The following is a 24,141-nucleotide window of genomic DNA, read 5'->3' as shown; positions in this document are numbered from 1 at the left end:
GCCTTGGTCTGGGAGGTGACCAAGAACCCGATGGTCACCCTGACAGAGCTCCAGAATTCCTCTGTGGAGATGGGAGAACCTTCCAGAAGGACAAACATCTCTGCAGCACTCCACCAACCAGGCCTTTATGGTAGAGCGGCCAGACGGAAGCCCCACCTCAGTAAAAGGCACATGACAGCCCGGTTGGAGTTTGCCAYAAGGCACCTAAAGGACTCTCAGACCATGACAAACAAGATTCTCTGGTCTGATGAAACCAAGATTGAACTATTTGGCCTGATTTCCAAGCGTCACATCTGGAGGAAACTGGGAGACTAGTCAGAATCGAGGGAAATATGAACAGAGCAAAGTACAGAGAGATCCTTGATGAAAAACTACTCCAGAGCGCACGGACCTCAGACTGGGGCAAAGATTCACCTTCCAACATGACAACGACCCTAAGCACACAGCCAAGACAACGCAGGAGTGGCTTCAGGACAAGCCTCTGAATTTCCTTGAATGGCCCAGCCAGAGCCAGGACTTGAACCCGATCGAACATCTCTGGAGACACCTGAAATTAGCTGTACAGCGACGCTCCCCATCCAACCTGACAGAGCTTGAGAAGATCTGCAGAGAAGAATTGTAGAAACTCCCCAAATATAGGTGTGCCAAGCTTGTAGCGTCATACTCAAGAAGACTTGAGGCTATAATCGCTGCCAAAGCTGCTTCAACAAAGTACTGAGTAAAGGGTCTGAATATTTATGTAAATGTGAATTTATAATAACCTGTTTTTGCTTTGTCATTATGGGGTATTGTCTGTAGATTGATGAGGGGGAAAAAACAATTGAATCAATTTTAGATTAAGGCTGTAATGTAACAAAATGTGGAAAAAGTGAAGGGGTCTGAATACTTTCCGTATGCACTGTATGTGAGCTTTTCTCTATCATACAAGAAAATCTTAGAAATCTCACAAAATGGAATCATGAAACACAGTGTAGCAGAGCGCTTTGGGTGGGGCACAGAGGATTGCAGTGAAATCATATTGTTCAGTCTTAACCCGTGTTTTATTTCTTGCTTTCATTAAGGTTTGTAACAGGTACACAGATTCCAATCCCAACCCATTAATCTGTGCTCAAGAGCTGTACAACCAGTGAGCAGCTGTAACAATGAGCTACAGACCGTTTCCTTCATGATACCACACAAAGCAGACAACTCAGAGAGCTGTATTGTAAAGCAACCATATCACTTCCAAAGCACTGGACTATTTATTTGTAAAAACAGCAAAATACAAGAAAAACTGTACAGGTCTAAGAATTGAAAGTACAGAGAGTTTTGGAATGATGTAGATTCTGTATTCTCTTTCTCCTACCACTGACAAACACATAGGGAAATACAAAAAAAAGTATTATAACATTGAGAAAACACCTATATTTTAATGTGTTTTGAAGACAGTATCACCTTTTGCATGACCCTTTCCCAACACTTGTCAACAATTTTGGTGGATACCCCTGGTTCACACCTTGATGTGGATTGTGTTTAGTCTGTACTGCAGATTGGATTAGATTTAGGCCGGTGACGCCGTTACGGTTTGTTGTTCCTAGTTCATTGTGCTAATCAGACTCAGACATGAGTACCACCATAGCTGCATCCATTATTTAGTTTTGCTTTAGACAATACGGAATACACGTGTATGATCTACGAACTAACTTGCAAATCCGACTTGTAGGCTAACATCACCTAGCCTGTAATTAGCTAGCCTGCCTCGCTAGCCTCATCAAATGATAACTTTGCACAACCAGAAGTATCTAGAAAATACACAATACACTTGTATGAACTATGATAAATAACTAAGGTGTAATGAGGTAGCTACGCTAACGTTAGCTAAAAAAGTGTTATATAGTTGAGAAAACATCTATACTTTCATGTGTTTTGAAGACAGAGTCACATTTTGGCATGACCCTTTCCTAATACCTGTCAACTATCATGATGTTTTGGTGGAAAACCCCTGGTTCGTAACTTGTGTGGAATTCGCATTGTTTTTGTCTGTACCTCAGTCTTGTTGTGTCTACACCTCTGTAGTCATAATTAGGGTCTGTGTCACTGATCTGCTTATTCTTATACTTCCATAGAATGGTGACACGGCATCTCTATGGGTTGAACACCACCCGTGGTTCCACCAATCACGTGTCAGAGATGTAGAGTGGATCACAGGACTGGATTTTTATCAAGGTAACACAAGACCTATTCCGGAACTTCTAAGAATAAAGACTCTCCCAACTGCTGCCATTCACAGAAGGCCTTGAAATGAATGATCTTTTGAAATATACCTGTATTGATAAAGGCATTTGATAATTATGATGGACATGTTTTGTATAATATATGTATATACAGTGAGTGTACAAAACATTAAGAACTCTTTCCATGACAGACTGACCAGGTGAATCCAGGTGAAAGCTATGATCCCTTATTGATGTCACTTGTTAAATCCACTTCAATCAGTGTATTTGAAGGGAAGGAGACAGGTTAAAGAAGGATTTTTAAGCCTTGAGACAATTGAGACATGGATTGTGTATGTGTGCCATTCAGAAGGTGAATGGGCAAAACAAAAGATTTAAGTACCTTCAAACGGGGTATGGTAGTAGGTGCCAGGCGCACCGGTTTGTGTCAAGAACCACAACGCTGCTGAGTTTTTCACGATCAACAGTTTGCCGTGTGTATCAAGAATGGTCCAACACGCAAAGGACATTCAGTCAACTTTGGGGAAGCATTAGGGGAACAAAAACAGGATTTTATATTTTTTTTGTATAGTGTGGCTATTTATGATTAAAAATCAATGCAAGGAGTTTTTTAAATCTATTAATTAATGCTGGTTCTGTCCTGTAAGAAATATAATGTGTAATGATGAGCTATATTMGTGTAATACTGCCATAACATTTTCGAATGATGCTGAAGAGCAGCATCACCATAAGTCTTTTCCCCATTAATAAATTCCAGTGCAGAGATGATCCCCTAATCTTACATTTTAGTAATTTAGCAGCTCTCGTATCCAGAGTGACTTASAGTACAGTAGTGTGTARATACATCTTCATACTTTTTTTCATACTGCTCCCCAGTGGGAATCAAATCCACAACCTTGGTGTTGCAAGTGCCATGCTCTACCAACTGAGCCACACTGGCAACAGAAAGACCTGTTTGACAATTACAGGAAGCGTATGAGCTAATGCAATATTTCCACTCAGCCAAACCTTCCCATGGCTTTACTGTTATCTGCTGGCATAGAGACAGCAGATAACAGGAGACCTTCTGACCTCTTCCTCTTTTTTATTTGAGATATTAATAATGCAGCATGATTGATATGTATTACTGCAAAATGTCTTCATGAAAAGGTGTGGTTCTCCTAAGTAATGAGCATTTGGCCTTATGTCCCCCAGTCACTCTGGTGGGTAATAAGTTGTTCAGTAGCATTGTGGATCATTGGTTATTGGAAGTGCAGTGTAACATATTGACTATTCTATCGAGGATATATCGATTTTCCTTTTTACTCATACTCCTGACATCACATTTACAGAAAATAAATTGACCCAATGTACTTTATGCGCATGTAGAAGGCTGAGCAACAAATTGTTATCAATTCATCACCATTCATACAAAATGGGGTTTTAATGGCTCAATACTGTGGAAAGGAGGCTGTGGGGGGAATTTCCTTCCAAGCAACACTTATTCTTCCAACTCCAGCTTTTAGATTATTTATTTGGATGTGATTCATATACCATTGCCAAAGCAAGGAAAGTTGGAACAATCTAGTGTGTGTGTGTGTGTGTGTGTGTGTGTGTAAGAGAGCGGTAGTATGAAGCTTGTGGAATTATAGCTTGATCTGGTGGATGTTGAGCCGAAAGTTATATTTAGTCTTGCCAAATCTCATTTGGTGTAAGTCAACTACAGTTACTAATGATCACGAATGTGACAGCAATACAGTAGACATAATAATAGTGTGTGTGAAGATACAGCTGAAGTCGGAAGTTTACATACACCTTAGCCAAATACATTTAAACTCAGTTTTTCACAAATCCTGACATTTAATTCTAGTAAAAAATTTCCGTCTTAGGTCAGTTAGGATCACCACTTTATTTTAAGAATGTGAAATGTCAGAATAATAGTGCAGAGAATGATTTATTTCAGCTTTTATTTCTTTCATCACATTCCCAGTTAGTCAGAAGTTTACATTCACTCAATTAGTATTTAGTAGCATTGCCTTTAAATGGTTTAACATGGGTCAAACGTTTCAGGTAGCCTTCCACAAGCTTCCCACAATAAGTTGGGTGAATTTTGGCCCATTCCTCTTTACAGAGCTGGTGTAACTGAGTCAGGTTTGTAGGCCTCCTTGCTTGCAATCTTTTTCAGTTCAGCCCACACATTTTCTGTAGGATTGAGGTCAGGACAATGTAATGGCCACTCCAATACCTTGACTTTGTTGTCCTTAAGCCATTTTGCCACAACTTTGGAAGTATGCTTGGGGCTATTGTCCATTTGGAAGACCCATTTGTGACCAAGCTTGATGTCTTGAGATGTTGCTTCAATATATCCACATCATTTTAAATCCTCATGATGCCATCTATTTTGTGAGGTGAACCAGTCCATCCTGCAGCAAAGCACCCCCACAACTCACTTCTGTCATCATTTAGTGCTTTGAGAGACTAGTCAAGGATCATATCACCTCCAGCCTAACTGTTATCTTAGACCCACTTCAATTTGCCTACCGCCCCAATAGGTCCACCGACGATGCACTCGCCATCACACTGCACCCTGCCCTATCCCATCTGGACAAGATGAATACCTATGTAAGAATGCTGTTCGTTGACTACAGCTCAGCATTCCACACCATAGTACTGTTGTGTCTCTGACTATGATTAAATGAGATGACAGGCTATTTTATCAAATTGATTACCTACTGTTTAATTGATTACGTAACTGAATTATACTATGAAACAATTAACTAATTCGTAACCTGGGGCACCACGGAAGAGAGTTCATAGAGCTGCTGTCTTCTGAGAGATCGCCATTGTCCTTTGAAGAATCTTTCTGGTCGTCGTGTTGTAGAGCGGACATGTTTAAGTACCCTCAGTTCTTAGGAGATTGTCTGTCCTTTCCTAGGCCACATACATTTACAGCTGATAACTCGACGTCTAGGATGTATCACTTCTTTAGTGAATAAAAGTTCAAAGTTCATACCAAGTTACCAAAATCAACTTGTGTTGTATTCTGGCTGGTGTAGTCGAAATTCACCATTCCAGCGTGGTGATCATCACCTGCACGTTGAAATTCGCCCTTCTAAACGTTAGGACAGCAGTCCTCACATTTCTGGAACTATATGTTAATGATCGTTACGGGAGCTTTGTACTAGGGAGGAGAAGGGGCGTGTATCATCCTTCTAACCAATGTCTGTGCTCCTGTGGGTGGGGTTACTGATTGAGCACAAGTTTACTTAGGAAACATTTATTTTATTTAGGAGGCTAAAATTACATTTCATCTTTTCTCAAATAGTTTCATATTTAGACATTTAAATTGCACAACAGTTCCATGTGAATCTGATAACTAGAGTGTGTCGACTTTCCAACATACAATTTATGTCTTTAAGTACCAATGGACACTTTCAACTGGTTGAGAAAGGGAAATATTGTTCCATTTCCCAATCTTTTGATGTTACCATACTTTCTCTGTGGTAACAAAGGGCTTTCCAAGAGTCCATTCTGTAGAGTGGAGAGAGAAGGGGGAAAGGTATTTATAGGGGGGGGTCATAAACCTCTCCGAACAGGGCAACGTCATGACAGTACCCTCCAAACTCATCATTAAGCTTGAGACCCTGGGTCTCGACCCCGTCCTGTGCAACTGGGTCCTGGACGTCCTGACGGGCCACCCCCAGGTGGTAAAGGTAGGTAACAATATCTCCACTCCGCTGATCCACAACACTGGGGCCCCACAAGGGTGCGTTCTCAGCCCTCTCTTGTACTCCCTGTTCACCTACGACTGCGTGGCCATGCACGCCTCTAACTGAATCATCAAGTTTGCAGATGACACTACAGTGGTAGGCTTGATTACCAACAACGACGAGACAGCCTACAGGGAGGAGGTGAGGGCCCTCGGAGTGTGGTGTCAGGAAAATAACCTCTCACTCAATGTCAGCAAAACAAAAGAGATGATCGTGGACTTCAGGAAACAGCAGAGGGAGCACCTACCTATCCACATCGACGGGACAGCAGTGGAGAAGTTGGAAAGTTTTAAGTTCCTCGGTGTACATATCACTGACAAACGGAAATGGTCCACGCACACAGACAGTGTGGTGAAGGCGCGACACCGCCTCTTCAACCTCAAGAGGCTGAAAAAATGTGGCTTGTCACCGAAAACCCTTACTAACTTTTACAGGTGCACAATCGAGAGCATCCTGTCGGGCTGTATCACAGCCCGGTACGGCAACTGCACCATCCTCAACCGCAAGGCTCTCCAGAGGGTGGTGCGGTCTGCACAACGCATCACCGGGGGCAAACTACCTGGCCTCCAGGACACCTACAACACCGATGTCACAGTAAGGCAAAAAAGATAATCAAGGACAATAACCACCCGAGCCACTACCTGTTCACCCCGCTTCCATCCAGAAGGCGAGGTCAGTACAGGTGCATCAAAGCTGGGACAGAGAGATTGAAAAACAGCTTCTATCTCAATGCCATCAGATTGTTAAACAGCCACCACTAGCACAGTGAGGCGGCTGCCTACCTACAGACTTGATATCATTGGCCACTTGAATAAATGGAACACTAGTCACTTTAATAATGCCACTTTAAGAATGTTTACATATCTCGCATTACTCATCTCATATGTACTATATACGGTATACTGTATCCTTTACTATCTATTGCATCTTAGCCGCTCTGTCACTGCTCATCCATATATTTTATACATTCTCATCTCAATTCCTTTACTAGATTGTGTGTATTAGGTTGTTAGATATTAGGTTTTGTTGTGAATTGTTAGATATTACCTGTTAGATACGCTTGCACTGTCGGATCTAGAAGCATAAGCATTTCGCTACACTCACAGTAACATCTGCTAACCACGTGTGTGACGAATAACATTTGATTTGAATGAAAGTTAAGCTGCAGCTGGCCCAGAACATAGCGACATGTCTTACTCTTCATTGTGATCAGAGGGATGATATAAATGCTATGCATGCCAGTCTCTCTTGGCTAAGAGTTGTGGAGAGACTGACTGCATCACTTCTTCGTTTTATAAGAAACATTCATGTGTTGAAAATTACAAATTGTTTGCATATTCAACTTACACACAGCTCTGATACACACACTTACCCCACCAGACATGCCACTAGGGGTCTTTTCACAGTCCCCAAATCCAGAACAAATTCAAGAAAGCATTCAGTATTATATAGAGCCATTATTGCATGGAACTCCGTTCCATCTCATATTGTATTGCACAAATAAACAACAAACCTGGTTTCAAAAAACAGATAATGCTATACCTCATGGCACAACCTCTCCCCTATTTGACCTAGATAGTTTGTGTGTATGCATTTATACGTAGGCTATGTGTGCATTGAAAAGAAAATATATGTAGTTCTGTCTTTGAGCTGTTCTTGTGTATTAATGTTTTGTATTATGTCATGTTTCATGTTAAGTGTGGACCCCAGCAAGAGTAGCTGCTGCTTTTCAAATCAAATCATACTAGTCACATGCGCCAAATACAACAGGTGTAGACCTTACAGTGAAATGCTTACTTACAAGCCCCTAACCAACAATGCAGTTAAAAAAAAAGAAGATAAAAGTAACAAGTAATTAAAGAGCAGCAGTGAAATAACAATAGCGAGACTATATTCAGGGGGGGTACCGATACAGAGGCAATGTGCGGGGGCACAGGTTAGTTGAGGTAGTATGTACATGTAGGTAGAGTTAATAAAGTGACTATACATAGATGACAACAGAGAGTAGCAGTGGTGTAAAGAAGGGGGGGCATTGAAAATAGCCTGGGTAGCCATTTGACTAGATGATCAGGAGTTTTATGGCTTGGGGGTAGAAGCTGTTTAGAAGCCTCTAGGACCTAGACTTGGTAGCAGAGAGAACAGTCTATGACTAGGGTGGCTGGAGTCTTTGACAATTTTTAGGGCCTTCTTCTGACACCGCCTGGTAAAGAGGTCCTGYATGGCAGGAAGCTTGGCCCCAGTGATGTACTGGGCTGTTCGCATTACCCTCTGTAGTGCCTTGCTGTCGGAGGCCGAGCAGTTGCCATACCAGGCAGTGATGCAACCAGTCTGGATGCTCTCAATGGTGCAGCTGTAGAACCTTGAGGATCCATGCCAAATCTTTTCAGTCTCCTGAGGGGGAATAGGTTTTGTCGTGTCCTCTTCTCGACTGTCTTGGTGTGCTTGGACCATGTTAGTTTGTTGGTGATGTGGACACCAAGGAACTTGAAACTCTCAAACTGCTCCACTGCAGTCCCGTCGATGAGAATGGGGGCGTGCTCGGTCCTCTTTTTCCTGTAGTCCACAATCATCTTCTTTGTCTTGATTACGTTGAAGGGGTTGTTGTCCTAGCACCACACGGCCAGGTCTCTGATAGGCTGTCTCGTCATTGTCGGTGATCAGGCKCTACCACTGTTGTGTCATCAGCAAATTTAATGATGGTGTTGGAGTCGTGCCTGACCGTGCAGTCATGAGTGGACATGGAGTACAGGAGGGGACTGAGCACGCACCCCTGAGGGGCTCCTGTGTTGAGGATCAGAGTGATGAATGTGTTGTTAACTACCCTTACCGCCTGGGGACGGCCCGTCAGGAAGTCCAGGATCCAGTTGCAGAGGGAGGTGTTTAGTCCCAGGGACCTTAGCTTATTGATGAGCTTTGAGGGCACTATGGTGTTGAATGCTGAGCTGTAGTCAATGAATAGCATTCTCACATATGTGTTCCTTTTGTCCACGTGGGAAAGGGCAGTGTGGAGTGCAACGGCGATTGCATCATCTGTGGATCTGTTGGGGCGGTATGCAAATTGGAGTGGGTCTAGCGTTTCTGGGAAGATGGTGTTGATGTGAGCCATGACCAGCTTTTCAAGGCACTTCATGGCTACAGACGTGAGTGCTATGGGTCAGTAGTCTTTTAGGCAGGTTACCTTAGTGATCTTGGGCACAGGGACAATGGTGGTCTGCTTAAAACCTCTCTGGGATATGTGGGACGCTACCTCGCCAACAGCCAGTGAAATTGCAGGGCGCCAAATTCAAACAGAAATCTCATAATAGAAATTCCTCAAACATACAAGTATTATACACCATTTTAAAGATAATCTTCTTGTTAATCCAACCACAGTGTCCGATTTCAAAAGGCTTTACGGCGAAAGCATACCATGCGATTATCTGAGGACAGCGCCTAGTCACAAAAAAAACATACAGCCATTTTCCAGCCAAAGAGAGGAGTCACAAAAAGCATAAATAGAGATAATATTAATCACTAACCTTTGATGATCTTCATCAGATGGTACTCATAGGACTTCATGTTACACAATACATGTATGTTTTGTTCGATAAAGTTCATATATATATCCAAAAATCTCAGTTTACATTGGCGTGTAATGTTTTGCCTCCAAAACATCCGGTGATTTTGCAGAGAGCCGCATCAATTTACAGAAATACTCATCATAAACATTGATGAAAGATACAAGTGTTTTACATACAATTAAAGATAAACTTCTCCTTAATGCAACCGCTGTGTCAGATTTCAAAAAAAGCTTTACAGCTAAAGCACACCATGCGATTATCTGAGTACAGCGCTCAGCCACCAAAACAAGCCATACAGATACCCGCCATGTTGTGGAGTCAACAAAAGTCAGAAATAGCGTTATAAATATTCACTTACCTTTGATGATCTTCATCGGAATGCACTCCCAGGAATCCCAGTTCCACAATAAATGTTTGTTTTGTTAAAATAAAGTCCATCTTTATGTCCAAATACCTCCTTTTTGTTAGCGCGTTTAGTTCWCTAATCTAAATGCACAAGGTGTGGGCACAAAGTCCAGACGAAAAGTCAAAAAAGTTCCATTACAGGTCGTAGAAACATGTCAAACGATGCATATAATCAATTTCTGGATGTTATCATAAATCTTCAATAATGTTTCAACCAGACAATTCCTTTGTCATTAGAAAGGAAAGGGAACGGAGCTCGTGCTCGATCAACAACTAAAGGCTTTCAGCTGAGCCATCTACTGTGACTGGTCTTATTCTCTCCCCTTTCACAATAGAAGCCTGAAACAACGTTCTAAAGACTGTTGACATCTAGTGGAAGCCTTAGGAAGTGCAATCTGACCCCATTTACACTGTATATTGGATAGGCAATCACTTGAAAAACTACCAACCTCAGATTTCCCACTTCCTGGTCGGATTTTTCTCAGGTTTTCGCCTGCCATATGAGTTCTGTTATACTCACAGACATCATTCAAACAGTTTTAGAAACTTCAGAGTGTGTTCTATCCTACTAATAATATGCATATCCTATCTTCTGGGCTTGAGTAGCAGGCAGTTTACTCTGGGCACGCTTTTCATCCGGACATGATAAATACTGCCCCCTATCCCAAAGAAGTTTTAAAACATGTATTACAGACTCCGACAGGGAGAGGTTGAAAATGTCAGTGAAGACACTTGCCAGTTGGTCAGTGCATGCTCACAGTACATGTCCTGGTAACCTGTCTGCGGCCCTGTGAACAGTCTTGTAGCTTAGCATCTGCTTCCTCTGACCACTTTTTTATTGATCTAGTGACTGGTGCTTCCTGCTTAAATTTTGGCTTGTAAGCAGGAATCAGGAGGATAGAATTATGGTCAGATTTTCCAAATGGAGGGCGAGGGAGAGCTTTGTATGCGTCTCTGTGTTTGGAGTATAGGTGGTCCAGAGTTCTTTTTCCTCTGGTTGCACATTTAACATGCTGATAGAAATTTGGTAAAACTGATTTAAGTTTCCCTGCATTAAAGTCCCCGGCTACTAGGAAAACTGCCTGGGTGAGCGTTTTCTTGTTTGCTTATGGCGGAATACAGCTCATTCAATGCTGTCTTAGTGCCAGCCTCAGTCTGTGGTGGTATGTAAACAGCTACAAAGAATACAGATAAGCTGTAGATTACACTATCTACCGAGAGAGTTTATCATGAGATACTCTACCTCAGGCGAGCGATAGCTTGAGACTTCCTTAGATATCGTGCACTAGCTGTTGTTTACAAAAACACATAGACCGCCGCCCCTTGTCTTACCAGACGCCGCTGTTCTATCCTGCCGGGACATCGTATAACCAGCCAGCTGTATGTTGATGTTGTCGTCGTTTAGCCACGACTCCGTGAAGCATAAGATGTTACAGTTTTTTATGTCCCGTTGGTAGTTTAATCTTCRGCGTAAATCTGCGATTTTATTGTCCAAGGTTTGCAAGTTTTCTAGCAGAATGGAGGGAAGTGGGGGATTATTCGATCACCTACGAATTCTCAGAAGGCAGCCTGACCTTTGACCCCTCTTTCTCCGCCTTTTCTTCACGCAGATCACAGGGGTCGGTGTCACGTTCTGACCGTAGTTCCTTTTTTATGTCTTTATTTTAGTTTGGTCAGGGCGTGAGTTGGGGTGGGCATTCTATGTTGTTTTTCTATGTCTTGTTCTGTTCGTTGTATTTCTATGTGTTTGGCCTAGTATGGTTCTCAATCAGAGGCAGGTGTCAGTTGTCTGATTGGGAGCCATATTTAGGTAGCCTGTTTTTCATTGTGTTTTGTGGGTGATTGTTTCCTGTTTCCTGTGTTAGTGTTTGCACCATACGGTACTGTTTCGGTTTTCATTTATTCTCTTGTTATTTTGGTATTCATTCTCGATTAAATTATATTATGGATACGTACCACGCTGCATTTTGGTCCTCRTCTCCTTCCACCAACGAAAGCCGTTACAGTCGTGGCCTGTTCCGGAGGAAGCAGTGTATCCTTCGCGTCTTGAAAGGAAAAAGAGGATTCTGTTAATCCGTGGTGAGTAATCACAGTCCTGATGTCTAGAAGTTATTTTCAGTCATWAGAGACGGTAGCGGCAAAATTATGTACAAAATAAGTTACAAAATAAGTTACAAACAATGCAAATAAAAAAACAATCGGCTGGGGGCACGTAAAACGTCTGCCATCTCCTCCGGCACCATCTTACTTTTGCAATAGCTAATGGGGATCCTAATAAAATACCAAACCCTTATGGTCGGTCGCAAATCAACAGAAACCTCAAAGCACAAAAGTTTGGGTACACCTGTCTTAGGCTCTTCACTCTCCTGGTTTGCTGTCCTAGATGGCAGATTGACCCCTCTCCATGTCATATGGCAGGAGCTATGTCGGTACCCCATGGCTTGGTACTAGCTGGTTCTCTTATTCATGCCAAAAGAGGTAAACCGCTTGGCAGAGATTGGTGTGCTTCTTTCAGGCAGGTTCCCAACAAGTTTAAAGCTGGGTGTGATGTATCATCAGTAAATGGTTCTAATCTTGGCTGTACTGGAATGAACTGATGTCAGGTCAGTGGAAAGGGTATTCTAACTCATTCCACTTGTGAATGATCCTAGCCATAACATTCTTAGATCGGCAGTTCACTCCCAGTTATGAAGGTTATCTAAATGTTGATAAAACCTTGAGTTTATGCGGGGGTCCGTTCCTTGGCCGTCTCCAAATGCTGATTAGAGAAACTCCATGTGCTAACTTCCATCTAGTCATGCTGAGCAGATGGGAAATTGTGGCATTGTGGATGCTTGCCATATGTCAACTTGACACATTGCACTTGAAAGAGCTGGATTGCAGTGCTCTCATTTAGACTGGACACAATCATTCAGATAAACAACTGGTGAAATGATGTACTTAAAAACAAAATGTGTACTTAGTCATGCAATTTCAAAAATCATACACTTGAAGTTAATGTATGTCAATATTCTGTTATTGATATTATTATGACATAGGACTAATATAATGATCTTTTTTTTTAAATGAGCAAAAAAGAAGCTTCTATGAACTTTGTCAGTTTGGAGGGAGTGAAAAAGTCTTAGACTTGATCTTAGCTTGTAGTTAGGTTAAGTGCTGCAGAGAATGATACTGTAGAGCAGTATCAAGCAGGGTCCTGTCTACCAAACAACATGACCTTGACTTTAGTGGTGTTTAGTATGTACTTAGTATTTGTGCTCCATGACTGGATATATTTAGCAGTTAATAAGTGAGTATTACAGTAGCAGGACACTGATGGACGACAGGCCTAAATAGGCTGGATTTCTAATGGGTTAATGTTTAGTCAATACCGTTATGGCATGTGTATGGAGTTGTCATGGTACAAAGATGCTTCTGTATTAACAAAGCCACAATTTTTTWAAATAAATGTTCAGAATTTGAGCTAAACGGTAGCTGTCATAACTGTCATACCTATCATAAGGTAGAGGAAAGMAAATTGTGTCCCTGATCTAAACACAATACCCCATAATGTCAAAGTGAAATGTCGTTTTTAGAATTTTTTACAAATGAAGTATTTAACCGCGTTGTTATGGCAAGCCTAAATAAGTAACAATGTGCTTAACAAATCACATAATAAGTTGCATGGACTCATTCTGAGTTCAATAATAGTGGTTAACATTATTTTTTAGTGACTACCCCATCTCTGTACCCCACATATACAATTATCTGTAAGGTCCCTCAATCGAGTAATGAATTTCAAGCACAGATTCAACCACAAAGACCAGGGAGGTTTTCCAACACCTTGCAAAGGGCACCAATTGTTAGATGTGTACAACAACAAAAAAGCAGACACCAAATATCCCTTTGAGCATGGTGAAGTTATTAATTAGACTTTGGAAGGCAGTGGAGGCTGCTGAGGAGACGGCTCATAATAATGCCTGGAACGGAGTGAATGGAATGACATCAAACACATGGAAACCATGTTTCAATATTAGGCTACATATAATTCAATGAAAGAAAGAGAACGAGACCTTAATGTCTGGGCTGTATAATACAGTCAATTGCTAAATTAAGCAACTGGCAGTCTCCCTCTCTCTCTGTTTTCTTCTATTGAATTCAGTATACAACCTTTTGGGTTTGTCAAAGAACAATGCTGGGACTAGTTTATGTGGATGCGGATAGATTTACAGTGTTGTGCTTCGTTTGACAATGCTGCTCCCGTATGCGTATCTTTCTGCCAAGAAGTGATGGGTCTTTCAGAGAATGAAATAAACGGGAGATAGGCGGACATTCCAGCCTTCAGTGGCAGTGACTATGTAATGTAATCCAACACCAGAATCACTTGTTACTACAGCTCATAAATGCACTCACTTGGCTGAAGAGACAGACAATTAAAATACATTGACCTTTATTTAAATACATGATGACTTGTGTTTAGTAAAAAGCACTGTATAAATATCTAGTAGATGTCTATTGCCTTAGCTATGTGTTATTAAAGCCAATCTAACATCRTGTTAGGCTATATTGGAAGTAGCCTAGTGTCTAAATATTTCCCRGAATCCCCCTTCCCTAATTAGCCTACTGTAGTAGGTATGAAATACATTTCATACAATATACAGCTTCCYTTGGCATTCATGAATACACGCCACTGSTATGCTACATGACTTGTGTCAGTGTGCGTGAGTGTGTCTTTCTCTGTTTACTTCCTATCTCAACAGCACCACAGCAGCTGATCTGTCATTTATCACAGAACCAGCACTTGGACCAGCAGAACCAGAACTTTTAGCAAATAAGTAGGGTAATTTCACACTTAACAACGTAGCCCTCAAGAGCCCTTTTTTATGGCATCACCTTTCCGTTTTTCTGTTTCGACTGAGTGACAGAGAGTAAGAGCGGGTCACATGCCACGTTCAAATCAACTGGGAACTGGGAAATCTCAGATTTCCAACTGCAGTGCGTTCAAGACTCCTGGGAACTCGGAAATAAACAAGCTCTGACTGGGGGGGAAAATAAATAAATAAATAAATACAACATTCGGTCGTCCAACTCAGAATTCCAACTCAGAATCTCGTGCCTCTTTCTAGAGCTCCGACTTTCCATCCTGAAGATCACTGTTGTCATGATTTGACCTTGTAGTTCCCATTTGTATTGAAAGCACCATCACTCTCGCTGATAATGTGCATTTGACTTTGAGTGTGAATTTGCACCACCTCAGCTCAGCCAATCAGAAAACCGTCCGCCTATGGCTAAACTGACCAAGARGCACCTCCAACAGCACATAAAATCTCGCAAAATTCTGGCCAAAAACAAGAACAATTTCTCTCAAACAGTGGCATTATTATGGGCTTTTTAGGTGAGCGCTGATGCCGCTTTGTCAAAGGCAGGGACGCAAAATATTTATCTTGTCCATTGATCTCAGCACGCTTCTCCAGAGAATACCATGAGTGTACAAAGCTGTCATCAAGACAAAGCGTGGCTACTTTGAAGAATCTAAAATCTAAAATATATTTTGATTTGTTTAACACCGTTTTGGTTACTACATGATTCCATATGTGTTATTTCATAGTTTTGACGTCTTCACTATTATTCTACAATGTAGAAAATAGTAAAAATAAAGAAAAACCCTTGAATGAGTAGGTGTGTCCAAACTTTTGACTGGTACTGTATATATATATATAATTTTTTTTTTATGTGATTTTCGAAAAGCCCACCCCAGTAAAAGATGGTCCGGCCCTTTTGGCATTTGCCAGAATTGCCAGACGGCCAATCTGCCCATGATACATCCAGTCACTACAAAGATACAGGTGTCCTTTTTAACTTAGTTGCAGGAGAGGAAGGAAACTGCTAAGAGATTTCAACAACATTGCAGTTATTCCACAATACTAACCAGACAGAGTGAAAAGGAAGCCTGTACAGAATATTTATTTTCTCCAAAACATGCATCCTGTTAAGCAACTTCTTGTCAATAGGGGGGCGCTGTTTTCACTTTGGAAAAAATCGTGCCCAAATTAAACTGCCTCGTACTCTATTCTAGATCATACAATATGCATATTACTATTGGATAGAAAACACTCAAGTTTCTAAAACTGTTTGAATTATATCTGTGAGTAAAACAGAACTCATTTTGCAGCAAACTTCCATACAGGAAGTGAAAAATCTGAAAATGATGCTCTGTTCCAGGGCCTGCCTATTCAATTGCCTTATATTTATCGATATGCATGCACTTCAAACGCCTTCCACTAGATGTCAACAGGCAGTGGAAGGTGGAATGGGGTGTCTAGCTTGATCTGAGGCCGAACAAGAGCTTTTGGAGTGACAGGTCTGGAAATMTCTTTGTCTTCTCTGGCGRGCGAAGTACGTCGACATTGTCTTCTGATAAGCGTTCGGTATACACGGCTAATATCTCCGGCTCTGATTTTATTTGATACATGTGATAATAKCATCGTATGGTATGTTTTTTCAACCAAGTTTTATCAGATTATTCAACGTTTATTGGGACTTTRGGAATTTTCTGTTCTTTGCGGCAAGAGAAAATGGGCATGTTCTCGCCACATGGCTAGCTAAGGTTGCTAATTCGACAGGAGAAAAGGACATTCTKAAACCAAACAACYATTTATTCTGGACCAAGGACTCCTTGTACAAGATTCTGATGGAAGCTCAGCAAAAGTAAGAACAATTTATGATGTTATTTCGTATTTCTGTGGAAAATGTTATTTCTATTCTCCGCCGTTTTGGCGGGCGCTGTCTCGCAATAACGCAAGCTGTTTGTTATGGTAAAGTTATTTTTAAAAATCTAACACGGCGGTTGCATTAAGAACCAGTGCATCTTTCATTTGCTGTACAACATGTATTTTTTAGTAAAGTTTATGATGAGTTCTTTGGTCAGATTAGGTGAGTGTCCAAAATAGCTCCTGACATTCTGGGGAAATGTTGCTACATTTTCACAATGTATAACCACGGTTTGCAGCTCTAAATATGCACATTTTCGAACAAAACATAAGTGTATTGTATAACCTGATGTTATAAGACTGTCATCTGATGAAGTTGTTCAAGGTTAGTGATTAATTTTATATATTTTGCTGGTTTTTGCGAATGCTATCTATGCGGTGAATAAATGTGTTTGTGTGTTTGGCTATTGTGGTAAGCTAATATAATGCTATATTGTGTTTCCGCTGTAAAACACTTAAAATCTGAAATATTGGCTGGATTCACAAGATGTTTATCTTTCATTTGCTGTACACCATGTATTTTTCAGAAATGTTTTATGATGAGTATTTAGGTATTTCACGTTGCTCTCTGTAATTATTCTGGCTGCTTTGGTGATATTTMTGATGGTAGCTGCAATGTAAAACTATGATTTATACCTCAAATATGCACATTTTCGAACAAAACATAAATTTATTGTATAACATGTTATAAGACTGTCATCTGATGAAGTTGTTTCTTGGCTAGTGACTAATTAGATCTCTATTTGGTCGGTTTTGTGATAGCTACCTATGCGGTAGAAACATGGTGAAAATATGCGGTTGAGTCTTTGGCTATTGTGGTTAGCTAATAGAAATACATAGTGTTTTCGCTGTAAAACATTTAAAAAATCGGAAATGATGGCTGGATTCACAAGATGTTTCTTTCATTTGCTGTATTGGACWTGTGATTTCATGAAAATTATATTATATGATATCCCTGTCCCGTTAGGCTAGYCTATGCTAGTCAGCTTTTTTGATGAGGAGGATCCCGGATCCGGGATGGATATTAAGTAAAGGTTTAAGGCACTTAAATATTGCTGCAAAAAATGGCAAATAAATGAATGTTTTTTTCTGGATATAAAGCGTTAATTTTGGCAAATCCAACACAACACATCACTGAGTACCACTCTTCATAATTTCATGCATGGTGGTGGCTGCATCATGTTATGGGGATGCTTGTCATCGGCAAGGACWAYGGCYTTTTTTAGMAAAAAAATMWATGGAATACAGCTAAGCACAGGTAAAATCTTGCAAGAAAACCTGGTTCAGTCTGCTTTCCAACAGGCACTGGGAGACYAATTCAACTTTGAGCTGGACAATAATCTAAATCACAAGGCCAAATCTACACGAGTTGCTAACCACGACGACGTTGAATGTTCTTGAGTGGCCRWCTTACAGTTTTGATTTAAATCGACTTGACAATCTATGGCAAGAACTGAAACTGGCTGTCTATTAATGATCAACAACCAAATTGTCGCCAATTTATTAATGCACAATTCATTTGCCTAAATGGATAATGGAAACATTAAACCATTTCATTTTTATCCTACACTATGTTATTTTTTTTTTGGTGTGACATTATTACGTACAGCCGTTTTTATCGACACACGYCAGTTTAATGGAAATGCACCGTATCAGGCAATTATTGCATCTATTTCTATGCCACATTTCCAAATGCCAAACAAAATAAAAAATTACTGGACAAGTTAATGGAAACATAGCTAGTGACAACCTCTGAGGAAAACAAGCACTTTTAGCACCTTCAAGGCCAGTGTTTCCCTACTCTGGTCCTCGAGTAACCTCAACAGCACACATTTTAGTTGTAGCCCGAGACAAAAACACCTGATTGAGGGCTTGATAATTATTTGACAAGTAGAATCATGTGTGCTTGTCTGGAGCTACAACAAAAATGTGTTCTGTTGGGGGTACTCGAGGACTGGAGTTGGGTAACTGTGTCACCAGTTCTTATGACTGTTTTTTTATATTCTTGACAACTTTGCAACAGCTTTCTTGTGAATTTCTCAAATAATGTTTTGAGGCAAAGTGATTCAGTCAGTTGATTATGCAACAGGTAATCCATYAAGTCCTTCGGTCATCCTCCATTATTCTAAAGTGTACACGTTGGATCCAATTTGTTCAGTTCAAGGTATTGCATGTGGATAGATACAACTAGCAGGTGAAGATTGAGTTGTATTCCGTAAATAGAAAGTCACAGGAGTGAACTGACCTGTGGTGGAGGTGCAGTGATTACAAATGGTTGACTGTGCTGTCTTTACAAAACAAAAAAAACATCACAATAACCGATATCTAGGCACATGACCTACGCGTGTATACACAGTTCTGTATCATTCCTTGTAATGATTTGTATTTCTTACATATAGGCATATAGCTAAGTGACAGTGTCTCAAGGAAGAGTGTACAGAGAGCCATTTTCTCCAGTTTGACTTCCCCACAACAATTGTACCAGATTGGGCCTGACAACTGTCCGTAACAGGGCCACCAACCAGAACGCACTGTGTAGGAGAATGGGCAGAAGCCTCACCTCGGACTGCCTCAAGCCTCATCAATGGTGTCAGACAGGTAAATATGTACCAACATTATCCAGAGTACATTGCTCATACTCTAAACGTCATGTGTAGGTATTTGCTTAGTTCCTCTGATGAAGAACATCCTGAATAAAGTAATTACAAAACAATTGGGTTGTATCAGACTTAACTCCCAAACATCATGTCATTGAATGCATGACTGAAGTCATAGTCACATAAATCAGTTGTTTATCCATGATAATGGTTGGTCAATCGACCCACTAGGCACAGACGTCAATGCAACGCAATTTAATGAAATAACGTGGAAACAAAATTGACTCAACCAATGTGTTTAACCTGGATGTTAGTCAGTGCATCATCATTTGTTCCCTCTAGGGCAGGTGTCAAAGTCAAATGGACGGAGGGCCAAATAAAAAATTTAGCTACAAGCCGAGGGCCGGACTGTTCGAATGTTCATTGAAAAAATTTTAATGACGCATATAGTCCAGTGAACCTAATTGAACCTACTGAAAACTAACAAATATATTCCAATATGATCAGATAAATAAAGCAATATTTCTTATGGCTCTGTCAGTAATCTTTAAATTTTCAACAGACACAAAAGACAAATTTCCTTATTAAAAATCCCCATAACATGAACATTAAATGAAAGAAACCGGTATTCAAGGCACCATCAGTAGCCTATATTTCTATTTTAGCAAAAGGGGCTAAATTTACTTCAAAAAAACAATAATAGCAATTTTCTATCATCCACTCAACTGAAATATTTTTAAAATATAATTGGATTGAAATACAATAAAAAAAGTGCAAAAATTTATTAATCAAAAACAACACTTTGTTTAGGAGAAGAACATGCAGTGAAACAAATATTAAACTTTAACTTTTAAACTTGAACTGAGTAAAAATCTAAATATGTGATTGCACAGTAATGGTCACTTTTTGAGGTTGAGGTGATACTTGGTGTGTCCCATCTTTTCCACAAGTTCATCAATGTTCGGGGTAAGGCTCTGAGCTGAGGAAATCCTCAGAATTGAGTGGAGGTGTTCAGCAGTAAGTCGACTCTGTGTGATGTTTTGTTCAGGTCATCAAAGAACAGTTGTTCACACAGGTATGTGCTGCCAAACATAAGACAACGTTTGAGCAGCCTGGATGCGCATGGGGCATTGTGTCGGGAGGAAACGGGCAACTCCGCAGCACCCACTGCCGCATTTTGCCCTCAGTGCATCATTGCATTGAGGTCAATCAACTCCATTTGAGGTTGTGGTGAGCTTTCCACGTCAACAGCAAATGGTTACCGAGCAGTTCCAACCTCTTTTTGTGCTTCAAAGTCAGCAAATCGGCGTCAAAGTCAGCGGCAAGCATACCTATTTTATCAGCCAAATGTGCGCTCGGAACGCACTGGTAGAGAGCTTCTCTTTCATGTGGCAGCTGGAAAGTGCTCAAATTTTCTTTCCGCATCTGCGTCTCCACAGAGTCAGTTTGGTTTAAATGCCTTCACTGTACTTACATCAGAGATGACAGATCCCGACCCTGCAGCTGCAAGTTCATTGCATTCAGATGACTCGTAATCACACAGAAAAGCCATTTCACACAGAAACATTTCGTCTCGGAGTTTGGTGTCTTTCCCTTTGCTGTCCAAGAACAGACAAATCTCCTCACGAAGCTCGAAACATCTTTGAAGCACCTTTCCCTGGCTTAGCCATCGCACCTCTGTGTGATAAGGCAAATCACCATGCTCCGTTTCTAACTCCGTCAGAAATGCTTGAACTGGCGGTGATTCAAACCTTTGGCTCTGATAAAGTTAACTGTGCGCGTGATGATGCTCATTACATGCTCCATTTCAAGGCTTTACCGCACAACGCCCTGGTATGATACAATGATAAGCTTTCAGCTCACCTGTCGCGTTTTCCTCTTGCATCTTTTCCCGTATCTTCCACCAGTCCGCTCCTGTGTCCACACATCGCAGGTGCTCCGTCGGTTGTCAAACCCACGAGTTTTTCCCAAGGCAGCTCCATCTCATTTACACATCTTGACACCCTTCATACAAATCATGCCCCGTATTTGCCATGCATAGGACGTAAAGCAAAAACTCCTCTGTCACGCTTAGGCTGGAGTCCACTCCGCGGATGAAAATTGACAACTGGCAATGTCAGAAATGTCGGTGCTCTCATCCACAGCCAAGGAATATGCAATGAAATCTTTTCCCTTTTTCACAAGCTGCTCTTTTAGATTGATGGACAAACTGGTCTACTCTCTCGCAATGGTGTTTCTGCTCAGACTCACATTAAAAAGAGTTGCCTTTTTCTGGGCAAACTTCGTCACAAACTTTAATCATGCAGTTTTTGATGAAATCCCCCTCCGAAATGGCCGGGCTGATTTAGCGATCTCTTCTGCCAAAAAAACTGCCTTGACAGCAGCCTGGCCTTGTGATTGGCTTGGCTTTTTTGAACAGAAAAAATTCCTCTGCCTTTTGTAGCCTTTTCCATGTCCATATTCTTGTTTTGTCCGCGTGTTTCGTTTCATAATGTCGTCTCAGATTATACTCTTTCAGTACCGCCACACTTTCTCACACAGAAGACACACAGGTTTTCCAGCTACCTCCGTGAACATATACTCCGACTCCCACCTTGTTTGAAACCCCCGGTCTCAGTGTCCACCTTCCGTTTGCCATTTTTGATGGTATCTGAAAGTTAATTTTACTGTGATGCTGACGACTGCTGTGCCAATAAATATTGAAATGAAGCAGCCTACTGCTCGGTGCGTCACCGTTGCATTGTGGGAAATGTAGTATTGGTGCGTGTAAAAGATCTGCGGGCTCGGCTTGCTGCGGTCTGCGGCCGTTCAATAATAAATCAAGATCATCCCAGGGCCGTAAAAAACTTCTCGCGGGCGGATGTGCCCGCGTGCCTTCGCTCTGACTATATATGTGCTCTAGGGTGTACCATTGTATATGTTATATCCACAACTAGAGTGACTGAAGATAATGTAATTCAAATGACACAGAGAAAGTGGGCTCAATCTCTTCGAGGCATTCATGAGAATGAGGTGAATCTGTTGTCACGTGACACGTCTTTGTGTAATGGACTTGTTCAGCGCTTTTGACAATGTGGGAAAACGAGAGGGAATGTTAATAAATTGAGAACAGATGTGGGGATGTGACTCGACCTGTGCTTGAAATCCAATGACCGAATACTGTGGTATTCTGGTTACCTAAAATGGGGAAGGTGTCACGCCAAACATTCCCTCTATAGGGTAAAAGGACAGTCAAGAAGTAGGTTGAACAGTTTGAWTAGTTTGATCAACGTAGGGACATTACAGTCAATTTTCTTTGCATTACACAGAAATATTGTATGGTAGATGTGTACTGTAATTGATTTTAGGATATCTTTCATTCTCTGCTGCTGGGATGATTGGCTATGGAGTCCATTCACCAGGGTTGTTTAGAAGGGCACAGCTTGGCAAATGTTTTGCAACAGAAAACTAAAATATATTTTCTTTGTGACAAGTTTAGTAAGTTACACTACCTTGTGGAAAACATTTTCTGTCAACTTAACATGACCCTGATTTCACAGGACAGTTGGTTCTTGTACAATAATATGGTAAACAGCCAAAATGGCTGCACTGAGATGTGTAACAGATATGCATGCTCTTACTGTCACACCTACTCCCGCTCCAGTGTTCGATGGCACCAGTCGAATAACAACCGGTCTGGCAACCATCATTACGCACACCTGCTCCCCATCATTACCTTGATAACTCTCCCTTTATTTAACCCTCAGTAGCCTCAGTTYTCAGAACGCTTCTCCTGTTTTGTTGATCTGCCTTTTTCTTATGATTAAACTCAACTGCTTCCTGACTCCCAGCGTATACGTTATACTTACAGTTCTCTGCCCGCTTTTGTATATTTTGTATATAATCCAGATAATGCTTGATCATGTGACATGGAATTATCCATGAAATAGAAGCCAGGTGTGTGTYCTGACGTTTACACTGATGATGGCCTGAGGCCGAAACGTTTGTGTTTTGTTTTCACCTTTCATTTATGCAKCATGATGTTTTAATAAAAATCTTTATTTTGCATTCAAGCCTCAAATTTAGATTTATAATAATCTCCATCTCTTCCAGTATTCTTATTTTGACTCCTACTCACCTGGAACAGACACTATTAGGTAGTAAGGACCTTAAAAGAGTGTAGACGGCCTCTTATGTGGGATGCATGCCAGCAAAGCCACAACACAACACTAAATAATACATTGATTGCACTATAACGGTGACAAATGGTGGCCACAAACTGTTTGGGCCCACATAAAGCTGTCCCAATAGCAGTCCCAACATSTTACCACTGGCTATCAGCGGAGCCTTGTCAGGCAGCGAAACAGTTCATTCAGCCTTATTTACTGCCTTTAAAAAAAAAACAAGTCAGCTGATATGGCTGACTTGCTTAAACAAATGTGGTTTCTAATGACAATTGAGATGCACAAAACTATGGCATAAGGGGACGACAAGCGGATAAGAGGCAATCCGTAATCTCGATTAAGACAATGAGCTAGCTAGGACGGAAGTAACGTTAGTCAATATAACTATTTGTTTAGCACTTTTGAAATGTACAGCGACAGAATTCAACACATGGGCCGTTCTTACAGTGTTCTCCCTGTACATCAAGTCAGAACTGTAGAATAAATAAAGGGGGCATATACGCAGACAATAAAAGCTCTTACAATATTCAATGATTACATTTCTCTAAAACAGGTTATAYGCTACATGTGCACCACCAAGTCAGAACAGTAGGCGAAATAAAGAGGGGTAAATAGACCAAATTATTAGGGTGAAGCACATGGTATACTAACATATTACTACACAACGTACACTTAGTATTACTTTCTTAGCTACAGTATACAATA

General features: G+C 41.0%; 1 long non-coding RNA gene across 4 annotated transcripts in view; it reads right to left on the bottom strand.

Annotated features, from left to right (window-relative positions):
• Window positions 1–24,141, bottom strand: part of LOC111955387 (uncharacterized) — a 40,529-nt gene that overhangs the window by 4,716 nt on the left and 11,672 nt on the right. For all 4 annotated transcript variants that reach the window (XR_002876110.2, XR_002876111.2, XR_002876113.2 and 1 more), the window contains exon 2: window positions 11,884–11,972. This is a non-coding gene — a long non-coding RNA (uncharacterized lncRNA). The remainder of the gene's footprint in view (window positions 1–11,883; window positions 11,973–24,141) is intronic.

The sequence above is a fragment of the Salvelinus sp. IW2-2015 genome, linkage group LG30 (assembly GCF_002910315.2).
Source record: "Salvelinus sp. IW2-2015 linkage group LG30, ASM291031v2, whole genome shotgun sequence".
In the NCBI taxonomy this organism is placed as follows: Eukaryota; Metazoa; Chordata; class Actinopteri; order Salmoniformes; family Salmonidae; genus Salvelinus; species Salvelinus sp. IW2-2015.
This window is presented reverse-complemented; position numbering and strand designations above follow the sequence as displayed.